This window comes from Hemitrygon akajei, chromosome 12 (assembly GCF_048418815.1).
Source record: "Hemitrygon akajei chromosome 12, sHemAka1.3, whole genome shotgun sequence".
Lineage (NCBI taxonomy): Eukaryota > Metazoa > Chordata > Chondrichthyes > Myliobatiformes > Dasyatidae > Hemitrygon > Hemitrygon akajei.
In genome coordinates, this window is record NC_133135.1 from 6,582,393 (window position 1) to 6,590,746 (window position 8,354).

Below are 8,354 nucleotides of genomic sequence, written 5' to 3' on the forward strand. Positions count from 1 at the left end.
GCGCCAGAATAAGAAAGTGGGGAGAGGAAGGAGAACAAGCTAGAAGACCGAAGTTACAGAGGGGACGTTGCAACTTACAGGACTTTGGTTTACTCGCAACTCCCGGGACACCTGGCTGACAGCGGCGGACGCTACGGAAGAGAACTCGCCGGGCAAAGCAACTGAGGCTCAAAGTGAAGTGAGGGGAACTTCTCACCTGGAGACGGGGCAGTTCCTTCCTTCTGCCGCTCACCTTGGGTCGGGGCGAGGGCTGCGGGGAGCGCGACGGCCGAGCTGAGAGATCTCCGGAGACGGGTGTGCTCCGGCGCAGTGCCAGGGTGAGACGGGCTGAGTTCTCGGAAATGTGCGCCGGGATGGAATTGAAAGGCTGGCCCTCGCGAACTTGCATCAGCGCGGGGCGCCACTGAATTTGTTTGTCAGGAGGTGAGGTGCGGGTACCGTGAAAAACCTGCTGAACTCTCGCACGCAGGTACAACACCCGCGGACATAAACTGGACATATGCCGGGTTCTGACGCCAGTTAGTTCAAGATTGTTTCATGTCATTTCCAGTACATAGTATAAAGGAGAACGAAATAATTGTTACTCAGGATCCGATGCAGCACCAAAAAACACACACACAATAAGATAAATGGCGTAATAATAATAAAACACAATAAATATAAATACATATGATAGTTTATATACTGTACATACAAACGTTTGCAGATTGATAGTAGGTCCATGGAGTGGCAGTAGGCACAGGAGTGTCTATACACAGGGTGACTGACTGATAGTGGTGGTTGGGGGTGTGGAGGGGCGGGTTAGTGGGTGGAGGTGTTGATCAGCCTTTCTGCTTGGTGAAAGTAACTGTTTTTTGAGTCTGGTGGTCCTGGCGTCAATGCTATGTAGCCTCCTCCTTGTTGTCTGAGATCTCTATTAGACAGAGGTTGCTGATTTTTTTTTTGACTTGGAAAGATGGGTGTGTGTGGGACGACCTGGATAGATCAGAAGGAGAAAGAAAGGAAAAGCGAGGGATTTAGCCAACCTGAAATTGGAAAATAAATGTAAGATGAAGCACTTTTGAAAGTCCATAAGGCCACAAGTCCATAAAATATAGGAGCAGAATTGGGCCATTTGGCCCATCATGTCAAACCCATGTAGGACATACTATGAATGGCAGGGATCTGGGGAGTGTGATGGAACAGAGGGACATGTGAGTACAGATACATCGTTTGTTGAAAACAGCATCACAAATAGACAGGGTGGTGAAAGAGGAGTCTAACATGTTGGTCTCCATCAGTGTGAATACAGGAGAAGGGACGTGATACAGCCGCTGAGATTGCACTTGCAGTACTCTGCACTCTTTTAGCCACCCTGTTGTAGGAAAGACCTGGTTAATCTGGAAAGAGTGTAAAAAAAGGTTTCTGAGGATGTTGTCAGGGCTTAAGGTCCTGAGTTATTGGCAGAGGTTGGTTAGTTTAGGCCTTTATTCCTTGGAATGTAGGAAAATGGGGGACAATTTTACAGAAATGTTTAATATCATGAGAGGCACAGATAAGGTGGACAGTAACAGACTTTTTCCTGGGGCAGGGGAGACCAAAATTTGGAGGTGTTAGGTAAGAGGGGTAGATTTTTAAAGGGACCTGAGGTGCAACATTTTCATGCACTGGGTGTGTGAATATAGAACGAGCTGTCAGAGGAAGTGGCTGAAGCAGGTACAATCATGTCATTTAAGAAACACTTGGATAGGTATATGGCATAGAGCAAGGATTCCCCACCTGGAATCCTCAGGCCCCTCTGTTAATGGCAGGGATCCATGGCATGAGAAGGTTGGGAATTCCTGGCTTAGAGTGATATGGGCTGAATTCAGGGAACTGGGTCTAACTGGGTGGGCACTGTGGTCAGCATGGACTGGATGGGCCAAAGGGCCTATATCTGAGCTGTATTGTTCTATGACTTTGTAATTCAATGTTCACACTGCTGTGTTGTGGACTGCTCAGGCAGAACGTGAGCTGAATCTTCCTGCAATGAAAAGCTGACTCTAATGTTTACTGACACTGGGACATCTGAGAGGCAGCACCTGCAGGACCTGCAGGTCATTGTCCACTTCTCTTCTCCAGCACTGAAGAAATGTCATGGAAGGATCAGAGGCAAAGTTCTTATCCTCTCCATTTCCTTTGGACTTGTCTATGAGGAGGGAGGTTGAAAGTCGGGTTGAATGATGCCACAACAAGCTCTCACTCAACATCAGCAAAAGCAAAGAGCTTGAAGGCAGGAAGAAGAAGCTGGAGGTCCATGAGCCACTCCTCATTAGGGGTTTAGAGCTGGACAGGGTCAGTAACTTTAAATTCTTTGGGCGTCATATCAGAGGATCTGTTCTGGGACCAACATGCAAGTGGCACAAACAAGATATAACAGAGTCTCTACTTTCTTAGAAGTTGTGTCGATTTGACAAGTTATCTAAAACTTTGACAAACTTTTATAGATGCAGAGTGGAGAGTATTCTGATTGTCTGCATCTTGGCCTGCTATGGAAACACAAGCCCAAGAATAGAAATGTACTGGACGTAGCCCTGTCCATCACGGGTAAAACCCTCCCCATCATTGAGCACATTTACAAGGGGCGAAGTCAAAAGAAAGCAGCATCAATCATCAAGTACTCCTCCATCCAAGCCGTGCTCTCTTCTCACTACTGCCATCAGGCAAGAGGTACAGGAGCCCTCTGTCTCACACCACCAGGTTCAGGGACAGTTATTACCCATCAACCGGTGTGGATAGCTTCACTCACCTCAACTCTGAACTCATTCCACAGCCTTCAGACTCACTCTCAGGGTTTCCATAACTCATGGTCTCTGTATTATTTACTTTCTCTTATCTGCACATTTTGTCTTCTTATGCACATTGGTTGTCAGTCTTGGTTTATGTGTAGCTTTTTTCATAAATTCTTTTCTATTTCGGGAACAGCTTCTTCCCCTCTGCCATCCGATTCCTAAATGGACATTGAACCCATGAACACTACCACACTTTTTTAAATATCCAGTATTTCTGTTTTAGCACATTTTAAAAAATCTATTCAATATACGTAATTGATTTACTTGTTTGTTTATTATTATTTTTATTATTGTTATTTTCCCCCCTCTGCTAGGTTGTGTATTGCATTGAACTGTTGCTGCTACGTCACATGCCGCTGATGATAAACCTGATTCTGATTCAGATTCTTTATTTTCCTGTAAATGTGCACAAGAAAATGAATCTCAGGGTGATATATGGTGACATATACGTACCTTGGTAATAAATTTACTTTGACTTTGACTGATTAGTCATCCAACTGGAAGATGAAGTTTTTGGGACAGAGGTGATGGATGCATTTATAAACCAATGGGCAGCTCGGGTGGGTGGGGTGGGAAGCCAAGTGATGGAACCTTATTGGTGTATTCTAGTTGTGATGGTGACACTACTCAAGGGCAAAACTAGTGAGATGCAAAAGAGAATTCCAAAAATCATCTAATAGCAACAAAAAAAAAGTTTATTATCCATTCAGACTAGATGGGAATAAAAATGTCCAAACTGTTACACAGAATGTGAATGGTTTGTATCAGGCTCCTGAACCAGTCTGGACAACTTCAATTACCTCAGGACAGAACTGATTCCACGACCTATGGACTCACTTCATGGACTCTACAACTCGTGTTCTCAGTATTATTTGTTACTTATTTATCAATTATTATTATTTTGTTTTTCTTTTTGTATTTGATTTGTGCAGTTTGTGGGTTGGACTCATTTTCAGGGGACTCTGTAGTTCATGGTATGATGTGTTGCTGGTTTCTAATTGCTTCCTTTTTAAACATAGAAACATTGAAAACCGACAGCAAAATACAGGCCCTTCAGCCCACAAAGTTGTGCCAAACATGTCCCTACCTTAGAAATTACTAGGCTAACCTAAAGCCCTCCATTTTTCTGAGCTCCATGTACCTATCCAAAAGTCTCTTACCACCTCCACCACCATTGCTGGCAGCCCATTCCACGCACTCACCACTCTCTGAGTAAAAATCTTGCCCCTGACATCACCTCTGTACCTACTCCCCAGCACCTTAAACTTGTGTCCTCTTGTGGCAACCATTTCAGCGCTGGGAAAAAGCCTCCAACTATCCACACGATCAATGCCTCTCATCATCTTGTACACCTCTATCAGGTCACCTTTCATCCTCCATCGCTCCAAGGAGAAAAGGCCGAATTCACTCAACCTATTCTCATAAGGCATGCTCCCCAATCCAGGCAACATCCTTGTAAATCTTCTCTGCACCTTTCTATGGCTTCCACATCCTTCCTGTAGTGAGGCGACCAGAACTGAGCACAGTACCCCAAGTGGGGTCTGACCAGGGTCCTATATAGCTGCAACATTACCTCTCAGTTCCTAAATTCAATTCCATGATTGATGAAGGCCAATGCACCATATGCCTTGTTAACCACAGAGCCAACCTGTGCAGCAGCTTTGAGGGTCCTATGGACTCGGACCCCAAGATCCCTCTGATCCTCCACATTGCCAAGAGTGGTTTTATTGGTTTTCATGAGATATTGAGGTCTTGGTTAAGAGAAAAAAGGAGATGCATAGCAGGTATAGGCTAGTAGGAAGAAATGGGGGCTAATGGAGTATAAGAAATGCAAGAGAACACTAAAGAAAGAAATAAGGAGGGCTAAAAGAAGGCACAAAGTTGCTCTTGCAGACAAGGTGAAGGAGAATCTGAAGGGATTCTACAGATATTTTAAGAGCAAAAGGGTTGCAAGGAACAAAGTTGGTCCTCTGGAAGACCAGAATGAGAATCCATGTTGGAGGAGATCTTAAATACATTCTTTACATCCGGATTTACTCGGGAGATGGATACAGAGTCTACGGAAGTGAGACAAAGTGGCATCAACTTCATGGACCCTGTACAGATTACCGAGGAGGAGATGTTTGCTACCCTGAGGTGAATCAGGATGGATAAATCTCCAGGGCCTGACAAGATGTCTCCTCGGACTCTACAGGAGGCATGCAGAAGTTGTTGAGGCCCTGGCAGAGAAATTTTATACATCTTTAATGACAGGAGGCTTACCCGAGGATTGGAGGATAGTCAATGTTTTTCCACTGTTTAGAAAGGTCCTAAAGAGAGAGCAAGAAATTATGGGCCAGTGAGTCTCAAATCCATTGTAGGGAAATTATTGAAGGTATTCTAAGGGACTGGATATATGAGTATTTGGATAGCTGGGGAATGATTAAGGGTAGTCAGCATGGCTTTGTGCGCGGTGGGTCGTGTCTAACTAATCTTAAAGAGTTTTTTTAGGAAGTTACCAGGAAAGTGGATGAAGGCAAGACAGTGGATGTTGTCTACATGGCCTTTAGCAAGGCGTTTGACAGGATCCCGCATGGGAGGCTGGTCAAGAAGGTTCAGTCACTCGGCATTCAGGATGAGGTAGTAAATTGGATTAGACAACAGCTTTGTGGAAGAAGCCAAAGAATGGTCGTAAAGGAGGCCTGTGGCTAGTGGTGTGCCACAGTGATAGGTGCTGGGTCCTTTGCTGTTTGTCAACTGTATCAATGATCTGGATGATAATGTGGTAAACTAGGTCAGCAGATTTGTGGATAACACCAAGATTTGGGTGTAGTGGACAATGAGGAAGGCTATCATGGTTTGCAGAGGGATCTGCATCATCTGGAAGAATGGGCGGAAGAGAAATGCAAAGTTTTGCACTTCGGTAGGACCAACCAGGGTAGGTCTCACACAGTGAACAGTAGGGCATTGAGGAGTGTGGTGGAACAAAGGGATCTGGTATACAGGTACTGTACACAATTCATTGAAAGTGGTGCCACAGTTAGATAGGGTCATAAAGAGAGCTTTTGGCACATTGGCCTTCATACTGAGTTACAGGAGATGGGATGTTATGTTGAAGTTGTATAAGATGTTGCTGAGGCCTAATTTGGAGTATTGTGTGCAGTTTTGGTCACCTACCTATAGGAAATATGTAAATAAGGTTGAAAGAGTTCAGAGACAATTTTCAAGAATATTACCAGGTCTGGAGGACCTGAGTTATAAGGAAAGATCAACTAGGTTAGAACTGAATACTTTAGAACTTATAAGATTGAGGTACACAAAATTATGAGGGGTATAAATAGGGTAAATGCGAACAGGCTTTTTCCACAGAGGTTGGGTGGGACCACAACCAGAATCATGGGTTACTGATGAAAGGTGAAAAGTTTAAGGGGAACATGAGGCAAAACCTCTTCACTCAGAGGGTGATGAGAGTGTGGAATAAGCTGCCAGCACAAGTGGTACATGTGAGCTTGATTTCAATACTTCAGAGAAGTTTGGTTAGGTACATGGACAGTAGGCATATGGAGGACTATGGTCCTGGTGCAGGTCGATGGGAGTAGGCAGTTTAAATGGTTTATGGCAAAGATTAGATTGCTTGCTGTACTTCTCTAAGGCATTCTATTGACATTTTGTATGATTTTGATCGGGGTGGGCAGGCTCTGTGGCCTACAGTCAACGATGACACAGCGCTAAATTGTACTATACTAAACCGGACACTCCGAGATTGTTTCAAGGACTCTGCAGTTTGATGTTTAATCCTCTGTGTGCTAGTTGCTCGTTTTTTTGTTGTTTACTCTATTTGTTCTTTTTGTTTAGCGCGTTGGGTGTGTAATGTTTTCTTTGAACAAACTCTGTGGTATTTCTTGGTTTCATGGCTGTCCACAGGAAGATGAATCTCAGGGTTGTACACGGTGACATATATATGTGCTTTGATAATAAATTTACTTTGAACTTTGAACTTTCCTTGGTTGGCTTGGTCAGCTCAACGCTCTCGGTCTGAGATCTATGTCAGCACTGCCCTCTGGTGGACACCTATCACCTTCTCCCTTCACCAGGTGGAACGAAGGAGAGAAACTATGGCCGTTTGCTCCACCGCATCAGCTCCCAAATCTTCTGAGGGAGATTTCTAATTAGTGTCCCAGAACTGTGAACAAGATTTCTCTTAATTTTCATTAATCTAGTAGTGAAACAAGCAAACAGGAGAAGGAAGAAGAGCACCAGCCTAGTTGTGTCTGCTCCCCCATTCAATATGATCATGACGGAACTATGCTGGCCTCAACCCCATGTGCCATTTCTCCAGACCTCTCTGTTCCAACATTGGTAGATTATTTTTCCTGCTCCACTTTCAATAGAACATACATTTAAAAAAAACAGTACAGCCCCCCAGAACCAGACCAATTGGCCCATCTTCTTCATGCTGTATATGATGAATATCTATCCATTCTCACTCGTATTTGGCCCATATCCCTCTAATCCTTTCCTATCCATGTACCTGTCAAAAAGTCTCTGAGACATTGTGATTGTACCTGCCCCTACCACCAGCAACTTGTTCTACATAACCACCACCCACTGTGTGGAAAAACTTGGACCTCAGTTTTCTGTTCATTTATTTTCCTCTCTCAGTTTAAACGGGTGAACTTTGGTTTTGGAATCAGGTTTATTATCGCTGAAATATGTTGTGAAATTTGTTGTTTTGTGGGAGTAGTATGATGCAATATATAAAATTAGTATGAGCTGTGAAGTTAAATAAATAGCTAAAAGATGAATCCTGAGAGACCAGTAAAGAAATCTTTTGGCTCGTTTCACTGGGCTTCTTAAATCTAAGTATTGAGTACAGGAGATGGGATGTTATGTTGAAGTTGTATAAGACTTTGGTGAGGCCTAATTTGGAGCATTGTGTGCAGTTTTGGTCACCTAACTACAGATAAGGTGTAAATAAGGTTGGAAGAGTTCAGAGAAGATTTACAATGACATTGCCGGGTCTGGAGGACCTGAGTTATAGGGAAAGGTTGAGTAGGTTAGGATTTATTCCTTAGAACATGGAAGACTGAGGGGAGATTTGATAGTTGTATACAGAATTATACAACTGAGGTTGGGTGGGACTAGAACTAGAGGTCATGGGTGAATAGTTTAAGAGGAACATGAGGGAAAAGTTTTTCACTCAGAGGGGCATGAGTGTGGAATGAGCTGCCAACACAAGTGATGCACGTGAGCTTGATTTCAATGGTTAAGAGAAGTTTGGATAGGTACATGGATGGTAGGGGTATTGAGGGCTATGGTCCCGGTGCAGGTCAATGGGATTAGGCAGTTTAAATGGTCGACACAGACTAGATGGGCCAAAGGGCCTGTTTCTGAGCTGTACTTTTCTATGACTCTATGATTCCGTAAGTGATGTCCTGACTCCCTCTTCCTGAAGTCCAAATCAATTCCTTGGTCTTACTAACTTTGAGTGTACTGTTATTGTTGTGACCCCACTCAACTAGCCGATCTCTCTCACTCCTGTTTGTCTCCTTGTGGTGAACTACA

The 8,354-nt window shown here is 43.9% G+C and overlaps 1 protein-coding gene across 3 annotated transcripts in view; it reads right to left on the reverse strand.

The window, feature by feature from the left end:
* Positions 1–756, reverse strand: part of LOC140736692 (lysophosphatidic acid receptor 3-like) — a 45,402-nt gene extending 44,646 nt beyond the window's left edge. Inside the window, exon 1 of one of the 3 annotated variants that reach the window (XM_073062523.1) lies at positions 695–756. The gene's annotated coding sequence lies outside the window, so the exon portion shown is untranslated. Of the gene's footprint in view, positions 1–196; positions 430–694 lie in introns of those variants that run through there. The other 2 variants (XM_073062524.1, XM_073062522.1) reach the window with 2 other exon arrangements.
* Positions 757–8,354: the final 7,598 nt, after the last annotated feature.